Below are 13,938 nucleotides of genomic sequence, written 5' to 3'. Positions count from 1 at the left end.
TTTATTGGTAAAGTAAGTTTCAAGTGCATGAATGGTATGACTGAGAGAGCCAGGGTATAATAATTTCAAGTGTTTGCACCAGCGCTAATGTAGGACGAGAGTTATAGCAAAGATATGAAAGGGGTAGCGATAATAAATATGTGAAAGGGCAATAGTGACACCAAAATAAGCCACCTATTTATAAAACTGACATGGAAGAAATTCTAAAGTTTAACTTCTGAAATTGTAGCCGATGTTAAAAAGTTTCTTATTGTTGGCAGGATTCGAACCTGCGCGGGGAGACCCCAATGGATTTCTAGTCCATCGCCTTAACCACTCGGCCAAAACAACTGACTGTAAGTTTTGCGCAAATAATCTGTATGAAAGTTTCAAGGTGTCCCACAGCAAATTCCTGGTATTCTGCAATGCACTTTTTAAAAATAATGTTTTTTTCAGCTGGCACATTCTCTCCTAAAAACAAAAATTGCATGAGTATATCTCTAGTTTGGAAAAGGATAGGCTTTCATGCATACTCTCATGTGGCACTCAAGTTTTTGGGACCCTATTGAACTCTGTGCTCGTGCTGCTATTAGTCTATGGCCCATATTACAGAAGTCTACCATCTTTGAGTATTTGAGGCTCCTTTGTAAGTGCTTTATCTTTCTTACTTGAAGAGCTATATAATAAAGGGGTCAGGGAAAGATTGCATTTATGGAAGATAAAAGAAGGCACACTTGTCTCACCAAATGCCGTAGAGATACCTGATGTTTTACTCATGTTATCCTTAGTTTGTTTTTGTTAGACCTTGCATTCTTAAGGTGGCCTGAACCCTACCTTATTGCTTTTCACTTACGCATTTTGCTGTATCTTTTTGTTGGCCTTAGGACTCTGATCACTTTATCGCTACTAATCAGTGCTGAAGTGCACGTGCTTCTTCCCTAATCATGTGTGTAATTGGAGTATACTTGACTGACAGATTTCATTGACTTGAAAGCCCCTTGTAAAGTGGTATACCATATACCCAGGAACTGATTGTGCCGCCCAAAAAAGTATCATTTCAAACCTGTCTCAAGCCTGCTACTGCAGTGCCTGTGCTGCAGTGTACTGCCACTTCGACTTGCCATTTAAAACTACTTGCCAAGCCTTAAACTCCAATTTTATTACATATAATTAACCAAAAGGTAGGCCCTAGGTAGTCCTAGGGGCATCATGCTATGTAAGTAAAAGGTAAGACATGTACTGTGGTAGTTTGCATGTCCTGGTAGTACAAAACAGTCTATTACATTTTTCACTACTGTGAGGTCTGCCCCTCTCGTAGGTTAGCATTGGGTATTCCCTTATACTTTTTGGGGGGTAATTCCATATCAGAGAGGAGAAGCTTTATTTATTTATTGATAAATCCTATTTACTGGTGAGGTTGGATTTAACTTTACTACTTTATAAATGCCATTTTTAGAGAGTGAGCATTTCTCTGCACTTACTGCTCTATTTGCCTGAAAACCTGTCTCCAATTGACGTCTGGATTGGGCTGCGAGACAGCTACATTTGTGCATTCCCTCTAGACAGCCACAATACAGGTCACTCAACTGCAACTGCATTCATCTGCATTCTGATTGGCATGGGGGAGAGCTCCATTCCCCCACCGCAAATAGGTTCAAGAACGATAATTTATGTCAGTAGGTACAATATAGCTACATCTTATAATCATGTGTGTTAAAATAATTTGTCGTTAGATCGTTTAAATATTTTAAAGGATCTGTTTTTAATAGACATTTTACAAAAACAACTGGTACATTTTGTAATTCTGTAAAAGAAAAACCCAACTGCCGTGACATTGCCAACCACAATGCCGTGACTCAGATTCGAACCGAGGTTGCTGCGGCCACAACGCAGAGTACTAACCACTATACGATCACGGCGAGCTACTTGGGCTCAATTACATACAGTGACATGGAGAATTTATAATTCGGTACACTCAGGGAACTCCTGTGATAGGCTGAATGTGTTAATTGCTTCCTCATTCCTTATACAAAGGCTTTGTCTCCTCAGTGGTTGATAGGCTGAAACTGTTTCCTGGCCGCCTGCTTATGAACTGCCAGGAGTCAAAGATCACACATACACTTGTGGGCCTGTGATGGGATACCAATGCAGAGAAACACACCTGGTGCAGATCTTCTATACTGTCTAGTAGACCTGCATCTCCCCTGTACCTCCTCAAGCCATCTGTATGTGAAGCAAGAAAGAGTTAAGGAGCGGTCCATCTACACTTTTATAGGGAGGATGCTGCCATGAGCTCCTCCCAGCTAATCACACAAACAGCAGTAAAGCAAGATAACTACACAGTTAGGGGGGACTGCATGGTTAGGTTTTTGAGGAATTATTGAAACTGACCTCAGTGACCCATGATCAGAGCTGTGGCTAATGACTGCATGCCTAATTATGATGAAGCAAGCACCATGGCTCGTAGGGGCCCCACAACACGCTTTTCTTAGCTCAATTAAAGTAGAAACCTCTGCCATATATGAGTGGTAAAGGCTTGTTAATTTGGTTGCTTTTCCAATTCACGTCTGACAACAAGATGAAGGAACATTGGGGCATCAGAAGCTTTGGAAAGTAGCCACCAACCTCAGAGAAAGAGAGAAAGAGGGAAAAGGCAGTATGAGGTGTGGAGAAAACAGCAGCAGGTACAAGGAGCTCAAATGAGATTAATGGCGCCTAAATAGAGCATGTAAAGGAACAGTTACAAATCTAAGAAAAAGGAAAGAAAGACTAGGAAAAAAACACGGAAAGAGCCTGTAGATAAAATTCTCTTCCTGGGACAGCAGGCTAAGAGAAATTACACAGGGAGCAGTTAAGCTTGTAACACGGGGAGAATAGAAAAGAAAATGCAGTTTTATGAAGTGTGTTGCCTAATCCAGCAAGCACTTTTGTTTTATTTTTCTATTTGCTTCTTTTATTGGTAAAGTAAGTTTCAAGTGCATGAATGGTATGACTGAGAGAGCCAGGGTATAATAATTTGAAGTGTTTGCACCAGCGCTAATGTAGGACGAGAGTTATAGCAAAGATATGAAAGGGGTAGCGATAATAAATATGTGAAAGGGCAATAGTGACACCAAAATAAGCCACCTATTTATAAAACTGACATGGAAGAAATTCTAAAGGTTAGCTTCTTAAATTTTAGCCGATGTTAAAAAGTTTCTCGTTGTTGGCAGGATTCGAACCTGCGCGGGGAGACCCCAATGGATTTCTAGTCCATCACCTTAACCACTCGGCCACAACAACTGACTGTAAGTTTTGTGCAAATAATCTGCATGAAAGTTTTCAAGGTGTGCCACAGCAAATTCCTGATATCCTGCAATGCACTTTTTAAAAATAATGTTTTTTTCAGCAGGCACATTCTCTCCTAAAAACAAAAATAAGGCTACATCTTATAATCATGTGTGTTTAAATAATTTGTCGTTAGATCGTTTAATTATTTTAAAGGATCTGTTTTTAATAGACATTTTACAAAAACAACTGGTACATTTGGTAATTCTGTAAAAGAAAAACCCAACTGCCGTGACATTGCCAACCACAATGCCGTGACTCGGATTCGAACAGAGGTTGCTGCAGCCACAACGCAGAGTACTAACCACTATACGATCACGGCAGGCTACTTGGGCTCAATAACATACAGTGACATGGAGAATTTATAATTCGGAACACTCAGGGAACTCCTGTGATAGGCTGAATGTGTTCATTGCTTCCTCATTGCTTATACAAAGGCTTTGTCTCCTCAGTGGTTGATAGGCTGAAACCATTTCCTGGCCGCCTGCTTGTGAACTGCCGGAAGTCAAAGATCACACATACACTTGTGGGCCTGTGATGGGACACCAATGCAGAGAAACACACCTGGCGCAGATCTTCTATTCTGTCTATTAGACCTGCATCTCCCCTGTACCTCCTCAAGCCATCTGTAAGTGAAGCAAGAAAAAGTTAAGGAGCGGTCCATCTACACTTTTATAGGGAGGATGCTGCCGTGAGCTCCTCCCAGCTAATCACACAAACAGCAGTAAAGCAAGATAACTACACAGTTAGGGGGGACTGCATGGATAGGTTTTTGAGGAATTATTGAAACTGACCTCAGTGACCCATGATCAGAGCTGTGGCTAATGACTGCGTGCCCAATTATGATGAAGCAAGCACCATGGCTCGTAGGGGCCCCACAACACGCTTTTCGTAGCTGTTAGACCTGGCATCTTTGGCGTGGTTTCCCCTATCTTTTTGCCTCTACCTCCTGTATTTTTGATGCTGTGCTGGATTTCGTTTTTGCTGGTTTAGATGCTTTGGACACTCTGCCACTGCTGACCAGTGCCAGAGTGTAAGTGCTCCCTGTGTAAATTGTTATTCTGATTGAATATACATGTTTGGCATATTTGTATCACCATGAAGTCCCTAGTAAAGTGCACTGGGTGTGCCAGGGCTGGTGATGACAAATGCTACTAGTGGGCCTGCAGCACTGATTGTGCCACCTACATGAGTAGCTCTAAAATGGTGTCTCAGGCCTGCCACTGCAGTGCCTATGGGCAGTTTAGAACTGCCATGTCCTCCTGGTCAGTGTCCCCACTGACCAGGCCTAACCCTTCCCTTTTTGTGCACATCAGTCACCCCTATGGAAGGCCCAAGGTACCCCCCTGGGCAGGGTGCAGTGTATGTAAAAGGTAGAGCATGTACTGGTGCAGGTAACATGTTCTGGTAGTGAATTACAGCCATTTTCGTTTTTCACTATTGTAAGGCTATCTTGCTCCATAGATTAACATGGGGGATGCTGGCTACAGTGGTTAACAGCATTTCTTCCCATAGGAACAAGATAGGACATAAGTATCTAGTATCCCTGAACTCAGAATTTAATAACACATCTTTTAGGAAAGGTTGTTTTTAAATCCTGTGTTTGAGAACAGCACTTTTAGAAAGTTGCTGTTCTCTTGTCTGAACCTTCTGTGTGCCTGGGCCTGTTTGTGTATTGACTGTCTGGTTTGTGAGTGACAGGGGCTGGGGAACTCCCCGGCAGGATGGATGAGTCAGCACTAGGCTGAATGACTTGAGTGGTGGGAGGAGTTAGCACCTGGGCTGAATAGGGCTGTGCCTGCCTTCCACAATGCTGGCTCCACCCCCCTGCTGGGCGGCTGAGGACCCTGCCCCTCACTCTGAAAGGAAAGATGCAGCCACCAAAACAAAGTGCTCAGGATCCACCCAGAACTGGTTCAGACCGGGCACAGGGCCCACATGCACCAAGAGAACAAAGACTTTAGGGGTATAAGTACAGGACCCCTGACAACAGAAAATTAGATCATCCTGGAAATCAAGAAGGAACCTCTGCCAAGGAGAAAGCTGACTCTGAAGAAGGAAGATTGTCTTGCTGTTGCTCTGCTGGACTGACCTGCTGTTGCTTTGCTGCCAAGGAGAGGGGAAGGACTTTGCTGTGAGCTGTGTCCCCTGTCTTGAAAGGAATCTCCAAGGGCCTGAGACGAGCTGGCTCCCTGTTTTGAAGTCCCAGGAACAAAAGGACTTCACCCCCAGCTTCCCTGAACTCTGCTGAGTGAGTTCTGTCCCTCCTAGAGTGCTTGATCCAGTTGTGGGGCCTCTGGAGGTTGGACCTGTGCTGGGAAGCTTGAGACTAAAGCTTGAGAGACTTTTGAAATTGAAAAGTGTCGCATCGCTCGCTTGCGGAGCGCATCCCCGACAGTGCGAGAAGTTTCCCGCCGCTACGGAGGTCGAGATCGTCGCAGCGCCTGACGCCGCTGCCAGAGACGTCGCATCCTCCGTTTGCGGGACGCACCAGACCAGTGCGGGAGAATCGAACATCGCTGCGAGTATCGTCGCAGAGCCTGTCGTCGCTGGGTGAGAACGCCGCACCGCTTGCTTGCGGACCGCATCACGTCGCTGCGAGTGTCGTCGCAGAATCATCGCATCGAGGAGCTGCGAGAGAAAGGATCACCGCTGGACCGCGCATCGTCGCCCCGGAGATCGTCGCAGCACCTACGAGATCGTCGCATCGTGTCTTTGCGAGAACAGACTTCCTACGGAACCTACGCACCGGAATCCATACAAGTGGCCTTCCTCCCCATACAGACCGGATTCGTCGCAACACGCCCGCTGCTGCAGCGGGGCTGTCGCATCGCCTCCCCAGGGTCTCAGGAGCAACGCATCGCTTGTTTTCCACCGCACCAGCTTCTGCTTTTGGAACTTTGTTGCAACTAAAGGTACTGTGAGTAAACGTGACGCAACTGTGAACTTTTCACGCAACTGTGGTTTATTTTTACCGCAACTTGAAGAACTTTAACGCAACCTTAAGAACTCTTTGAAACCATATTCTTGAACCGTGTATGTTGGATTTTTATCGTTTTGGTCTTGTGTAGTTTTAGAATAAATACCTTTATTTTTCTAAACTGTTGTGGAATCAGTTTGTGGTGTTTTCACTGTGTTACTGTGAGTGTTGGTACAAATACTTTACGCATTGCCTCTGATTAGCCTAGACTGCTCAGGCCAAGCTACCTAGAGGGCGAGCAGGGGTTATCTCAGAGAGTTATCTCCTTGTCCTGACTAGAAGCAAGGGTCCCTATTTGGACAGTGGTACCTACCTCTGCCAACTAGAGACCCCCAGATCTAACATTGGTGGTCAGGCGGTGGGATTTGAACTTGTATTTGTACTTGACCCACAGTAATTGGTGTACATCACTAGTGAGTGCAGACCACTACGCCACCGCATACTACTGGTTTTTGGTTTTGATTTTTCTATTTTTGAGTAACTCTTCAACACATCATGTCTGTGCATGGGAAGGCACCCAGTAAAGAGGCAGAAGTAGAGATGGAGTTTGCCATTGGAGATTTGTATTCATACAAAGTTGAGCAACTTAGGAAATTCTGCCTTGAGTTTGAGTGCCCCATAAAAAGCGCCTACAGAAAGGAGGAGCTGCAGAAAATCTTGATGGCCCATTGGGAGGCACAAGAGGGAGAAGATGATGTGGATGTAGAAAATGGTTTTCAAATCAAAGATCTGCCAGTGGGCAGAGTAGGCTCAGGAGCTGGCAGCAACCACTCCGGTAGGGGCCTCACCCCAGAAGAGTTACAAGAAAATCAGAGAGTAAGAGAATATGAATTGGAAGTCATGAAAATGAGAATGCAAATGAAGCAATTTGAAATGGATAAAGAGAGAGAAAAGGCGGCGGAGGAGAGCAAAAGTGCCCGCGCCTTAGAAGAGAAGAAATTGCTTTTGGCTCATGAGTTGAGCATGAGAGAACTGGATCTTAAAGCCAAGGAGGTGGATGCCAGTTCTAATGGTGGCAGCGCGCAGCCAGTGCATGGGGGTAAAGTATATATTCCCAAGGACCTGGTACAGAATTACCATAGGGGTGAGGATATTTATGCCTGGTTCACTTCGTATGAAATTGCATTGAAGATGAATGGTGTGCCTGATCAGCATTGGGGGGCGGGCCTGTGGAAACATTTTGAGGCATCTGGGAGGAGTGCTCTAGAGCCCTTAGAATTAGCAGGTGCCATGACCTACCCCAATATGAAGGAGGCCTTATGTCTCAGGTATGGCCTTACCCCAGAGCAGTACAGACTGCAGTTTAGGAACTCCAAGAAGAAAGAGTCTGAGACTTGGATGGAGTGTGTGAATTTGTACTCGCGTGCACTGGAAGGTTGGATGAAGGGCAGTAAAGTAACTGATTTTAAGGGGTTGTTGCATTTAATCAGTTGGGAGCACTTGAGTAGTCTTTGTGTTCCAGAGCTGCGCCAGCATCTTTTAGACAGCAAGCTGACAGACCCCATTGAGCTTGCTAAGGAGGCGGACCGCTGGACCAGTACCAGGGTCCACAGAGGAATTGTGGGTACCACAGCCAAAGGTGGGCAGGGTCCCCAGCAGAAGAGTGGGGGGGACAAGGGTAACCAAAAGGAGTTCTCAGAAGGGCCCCAAAATAGTTCCCAGGGAAAGGAATCCCAAACCCCCAAACCTAAGCAGCCATGGCCCTCTAAGGGCAGGCGGGACAATAAAGACAACAGGGGCCCACCTACCTGCTATCACTGCAATGAGGTGGGCCACATAGCTCCAAAATGTCCCAAGAAGAAGCAAGCACCCACTGGTGCCCCCACCCCAGCGTTAGCTAGTGTAGCTTTGGGAGGGGATTTGGTTTCTAGTGATTGGGGGGAGTTAGCGGTTATGACCCTTGTCTCTCTAGGAGACCAAGAGATGGTCCAGGAAACCTTACTGCCCTCTAACACTAAGAAATATGGGCAGAAGGTGACCATCAATGGGAGGGAGGTTGAGGCTTTGAGAGACACAGGAGCCAGCGTAACATCCGTGAGGTGTCAGTGGGTGTCTGAAGAGCAAATCATCCCTGGTGTACTCCGCCCTGTAGTGGCAGCTGACAGTTCAGTGCGCCTCTGCAAGCTGGCGAAAGTTCCCTTTGCATGGGGAGGAGTCTCTGGTCTTTTGGAGTTAGTTGTCAGTGATGCCTTGCCTGTAGACTGTCTGTTAGGTAACGACCTGGAGAGTTCTCCATGGAAGGATGTAGAACACAGAACTCACTTGGAGATGTTGGGTCTGCCTGCGTGGATCTGTGTGACCACGCGTGCTATGGCAGCCAGTAAGGGTGATTCAGCAGAACTGGAGCCTGAAACAGTGGCCCAGAGACCTGCCAGGAGAGGAAGAGGCCGAGGGCGCGGGAAACCAGCCCCAGCCGTTCCCACGGTCCAGGAAGGAGCAGAACCTGAGGGGGATGCCCTGGAACCTACAGGGGAACAGGTAGCCGAACTGGGAGAATTGCCTGAGCTGACCCATTGGCAGCAAGAAGGTGGTCCCTCCAGGGAGGAATTCTGCCAGGCGCAGAAAGAATGCCCTTCCCTCGAGGGTCTGCGGCAACAGGCTGTAGACCAGGCAGCAGGTGGAGCAGCCAGAGATCACTTTATCTACTGGGAAGATGACTTGTTGTATAGTGAGCCTAAGTTTGCTGAGCCCGGTGCAGCCCGTGTGCTGGTGGTACCCGAGCGCTTCAGAAACTTCCTAATGGGTCTGGCTCATGACGTGCCTCTTGCAGGACATCTGGGGCAAGACAAGACCCTAAACCGGCTTGTCACCCACTTTCACTGGCCCCAGATGAGAAAGCACGTTGGTTCCTTTTGCAGATCTTGCCAAACCTGTCAAGCCAGGGGCAAGACTGGAATGAAGCTGAAGGCCCCCCTTCAGCCCTTCCCAGTGGTGAGCACCCCTTTCGAGCGGGTGGGCATAGACATCGTAGGGCCCCTGGATCCCAAGACAGCCTTAGGCAACAGGTTCATCCTGGTCTTGGTGGACCATGCCACTCGGTACCCGGAAGCAGTCCCCCTCCGGACAATCACAGCACCCGTGGTGGGCCGTGCATTGATGGGGATCTTTTCCCGTGTGGGGTTCCCCAGAGAGGTGGTCTCCGACCGGGGTACCAACTTCATCTCTAGGTATATGAAGTCTCTGTGGGAGGAGTGTGGGGTAACTTATAAGTTCACCACTCCTTACCACCCGCAAGGAAATGGGTTGGTTGAAAGGTTCAACCGGACCCTGAAAGGTATGATTATGGGCCTAGCGGAGCCCATGAGACGTAAGTGGGACGTCTTGTTACCATGCCTGTTGTTTGCCTACAGGGAGGTGCCTCAGAAGTCCTTAGGGTTCAGTCCCTTCGAACTCCTGTATGGCCACCCTGTTAGAGGACCTCTCTCACTGGTGAAGGAGGGTTGGGAAAAGTCCCGTGGGAAAACCCCCCAGGATGTGTTCAGCTATGTGCTGGCCATCCGCAACCAGACACAACGCTTCAGGAAGCTCGCTCAGGCGAACCTGGAAGCAAGCCAGGAAGAAATGAAGAGATGGTATGACCAGAATACCACTCTGGTCGAATTTCAACCTGGGCAGGAAGTGTGGGTGATGGCACCAGTGGAGCCTTGTGCGCTCCAAGACAAGTGGACTGGGCCATATGAGGTGGTGGAAAGGAAGAGCGAGGTAACCTACCTGGTTGACATGAAGACTCCCAGGCAGCCCCTGAGAGTCTTGCACGTGAACCGCCTCAAACCCCACTTTAAGAGGTCTGAAGTAACCATGCTCCTGGCTACAGATGCAGGAATGGAAGAGGATAGTGATCCTCTCCCTGACCTCCTGGCAGTTAAGGAGCAAGATGGGTCAGTGGATGGTGTGGTCCTCTCGCCCACCCTGACCCCAGAACAGCAGAGTGACTGTCGCCAAGTGTTGGGTCAGTTCTCCTCCCTGTTCTCCCTGACCCCAGGAGTCACCAACTGGTGCGTCCATGATGTGGACACTGGAGATAGTCTGCCTGTGAAACAGAAATTTTACAGGGTAGCTGACAAGGTCAGGGCCAGCATCAAGGAAGAGGTTTCCAAGATGTTGGCGCTAGGGGTGATTGAGCCCTCCAGCAGCCCCTGGGCTAGCCCAGTGGTCTTGGTCCCCAAGAAAGCTGCTACCCCCGGTGGCCCCACAGAACTCCGGTTTTGCGTGGACTACCGTGGGCTCAATGCGGTCACGAAGACTGACGCACACCCCATCCCCAGAGCTGATGAGCTCGTGGATCGGTTAGGAGCTGCCCGCTACCTCAGTACATTTGATTTGACTTCGGGGTACTGGCAGATTGCCTTAACTGATTGGGCCAAAGAGAGGTCTGCATTTTCAACGCCAGAGGGGCACTTCCAGTTCCGTGTCATGCCCTTTGGGTTGAAGAATGCCCCTGCCACATTCCAGAGGCTGGTTAACCAGGTACTGACCGGGCTGGAGGAATTCAGCGCCGCATACCTGGATGACATTGCTGTGTTCAGCTCCACGTGGGAGGAACATCTGCAACACCTCTGCGAAGTGTTGAAGGCTCTGCAAAGGGCAGGCCTCACTATCAAGGCCAGCAAGTGCCAGATAGGGCAGGGATCTGTGGTGTATTTGGGACACCAGGTGGGGAGCGGCCAGGTGGCGCCCCTACAGGCCAAGATTGATACCATTCTGGCTTGGGAGCCCCCCAAGACCCAGACAGAGGTGAGAGCCTTTTTAGGACTCACCGGGTATTACAGGCGTTTTGTCAAGGGCTACGGCACCATTGTCGCCCCTTTGACAGAACTCACTTCCAAGAAGTTGCCCAAAAGAGTTGACTGGACTGACGCCTGCCAAACTGCTTTTGAAACCCTGAAAACTGCTATGTGCACAGCGCCGGTGCTCAAGGCACCTGACTTTTCTCGTGAGTTCATAGTTCAGACAGACGCTTCAGAGCATGGTGTGGGAGCAGTACTCTCACAGATCACTGAGGAGGGAGGAGACCAGCCGGTAGCCTTCATTAGCAGGAGACTACTCCCCAGGGAACAGAGGTGGAGTGCGATTGAGAGAGAAGCATTTGCTGTGGTCTGGGCTCTGAAAAAGTTGAGGCCCTACCTGTTTGGGACTCACTTCCGTGTTCAGACCGACCACAGGCCCCTCAGATGGTTAATGCATATGAGGGGTGAGAACCCAAAGCTGTTGAGGTGGTCCATCTCCCTACAGGGAATGGACTTTACGGTGGAACACCGCCCTGGTACGGAACACGCCAACGCTGATGGTCTGTCCAGGTTTTTCCGCCTTAGTGAAGAGAACTCCCAAGAGGGTGGGTAGTTCTCCCCATTTTCAGCTGGAGGGGACACGTGTTAGACCTGGCATCTTTGGCGTGGTTTCCCCTATCTTTTTGCCTCTACCTCCTGTATTTTTGATGCTGTGCTGGATTTCGTTTTTGCTGGTTTAGATGCTTTGGACACTCTTCCACTGCTGACCAGTGCCAGAGTGTAAGTGCTCCCTGTGTAAATTGTTATTCTGATTGAATATACATGTTTGGCATATTTGTATCACCATGAAGTCCCTAGTAAAGTGCACTGGGTGTGCCAGGGCTGGTGATGACAAATGCTACTAGTGGGCCTGCAGCACTGATTGTGCCACCTACATGAGTAGCTCTAAAATGGTGTCTCAGGCCTGCCACTGCAGTGCCTATGGGCAGTTTAGAACTGCCATGTCCTCCTGGTCAGTGTCCCCACTGACCAGGCCTAACCCTTCCCTTTTTGTGCACATCAGTCACCCCTATGGAAGGCCCAAGGTACCCCCCTGGGCAGGGTGCAGTGTATGTAAAAGGTAGAGCATGTACTGGTACAGGTAACATGTTCTGGTAGTGAATTACAGCCATTTTCGTTTTTCACTATTGTAAGGCTATCTTGCTCCATAGATTAACATGGGGGATGCTGGCTACAGTGGTTAACAGCATTTCTTCCCATAGGAACAAGATAGGACATAAGTATCTAGTATCCCTGAACTCAGAATTTAATAACACATCTTTTAGGAAAGGTTGTTTTTAAATCCTGTGTTTGAGAACAGCACTTTTAGAAAGTTGCTGTTCTCTTGTCTGAACCTTCTGTGTGCCTGGGCCTGTTTGTGTATTGACTGTCTGGTTTGTGAGTGACAGGGGCTGGGAAACTCCCCGGCAGGATGGATGAGTCAGCACTAGGCTGAATGACTTGAGTGGTGGGAGGAGTTAGCACCTGGGCTGAATAGGGCTGTGCCTGCCTTCCACAATGCTGGCTCCACCCCCCTGCTGGGCGGCTGAGGACCCTGCCCCTCACTCTGAAAGGAAAGATGCAGCCACCAAAACAAAGTGCTCAGGATCCACCCAGAACTGGTTCAGACCGGGCACAGGGCCCACATGCACCAAGAGAACAAAGACTTTAGGGGTATAAGTACAGGACCACTGACAACAGAAAATTAGATCATCCTGGAAATCAAGAAGGAACCTCTGCCAAGGAGAAAGCTGACTCTGAAGAAGGAAGATTGTCTTGCTGTTGCTCTGCTGGACTGACCTGCTGTTGCTTTGCTGCCAAGGAGAGGGGAAGGACTTTGCTGTGAGCTGTGTCCCCTGTCTTGAAAGGAATCTCCAAGGGCCTGAGACGAGCTGGCTCCCTGTTTTGAAGTCCCAGGAACAAAAGGACTTCACCCCCAGCTTCCCTGAACTCTGCTGAGTGAGTTCTGTCCCTCCTAGAGTGCTTGGTCCAGTTGTGGGGCCTCTGGAGGTTGGACCTGTGCTGGGAAGCTTGAGACTAAAGCTTGAGAGACTTTTGAAATTGAAAAGTGTCGCATCGCTCGCTTGCGGAGCGCATCCCCGACAGTGCGAGAAGTTTCCCGCCGCTACGGAGGTCGAGATCGTCGCAGCGCCTGACGCCGCTGCCAGAGACGTCGCATCCTCCGTTTGCGGGACGCACCAGACCGGTGCGGGAGAATCGAACATCGCTGCGAGTATCGTCGCAGAGCCTGTCGTCGCTGGGTGAGAACGCCGCACCGCTTGCTTGCGGACCGCATCACGTCGCTGCGAGTGTCGTCGCAGAATCATCGCATCGAGGAGCTGCGAGAGAAAGGATCACCGCTGGACCGCGCATCGTCGCCCCGGAGATCGTCGCAGCACCTACGAGATCGTCGCATCGTGTCTTTGCGAGAACAGACTTCCTACGGAACCTACGCACCGGAATCCATACAAGTGGCCTTCCTCCCCATACAGACCGGATTCGTCGCAACACGCCCGCTGCTGCAGCGGGGCTGTCGCATCGCCTCCCCAGGGTCTCAGGAGCAACGCATCGCTTGTTTTCCACCGCACCAGCTTCTGCTTTTGGAACTTTGTTGCAACTAAAGGTACTGTGAGTAAACGTGACGCAACTGTGAACTTTTCACGCAACTGTGGTTTATTTTTACCGCAACTTGAAGAACTTTAACGCAACCTTAAGAACTCTTTGAAACCATATTCTTGAACCGTGTATGTTGGATTTTTATCGTTTTGGTCTTGTGTAGTTTTAGAATAAATACCTTTATTTTTCTAAACTGTTGTGGAATCAGTTTGTGGTGTTTTCACTGTGTTACTGTGAGTGTTGGTACAAATACTTTACGCATTGCCTCTG

General features: G+C 48.8%; 2 non-coding genes across 2 annotated transcripts; both read right to left on the bottom strand.

Moving 5' to 3' along the window:
* Positions 1-248: 248 nt before the first annotated feature.
* TRNAS-AGA (transfer RNA serine (anticodon AGA)) lies at positions 249-330 on the bottom strand. The gene has a single exon. It is a non-coding gene; the product is annotated as a tRNA-Ser (tRNA).
* Positions 331-3,179: 2,849 nt separating this feature from the next.
* Positions 3,180-3,261, bottom strand: TRNAS-AGA (transfer RNA serine (anticodon AGA)). The gene has a single exon. It is a non-coding gene; the product is annotated as a tRNA-Ser (tRNA).
* Between the last annotated feature and the right edge of the window lie 10,677 nt (positions 3,262-13,938).

This window comes from Lissotriton helveticus, chromosome 12, assembly GCF_964261635.1.
Source record: "Lissotriton helveticus chromosome 12, aLisHel1.1, whole genome shotgun sequence".
NCBI classification, from domain to species: Eukaryota; Metazoa; Chordata; class Amphibia; order Caudata; family Salamandridae; genus Lissotriton; species Lissotriton helveticus.
Note: the sequence above shows the minus strand (reverse complement) of the source record. Positions and strands in the feature narration are given on the sequence as shown.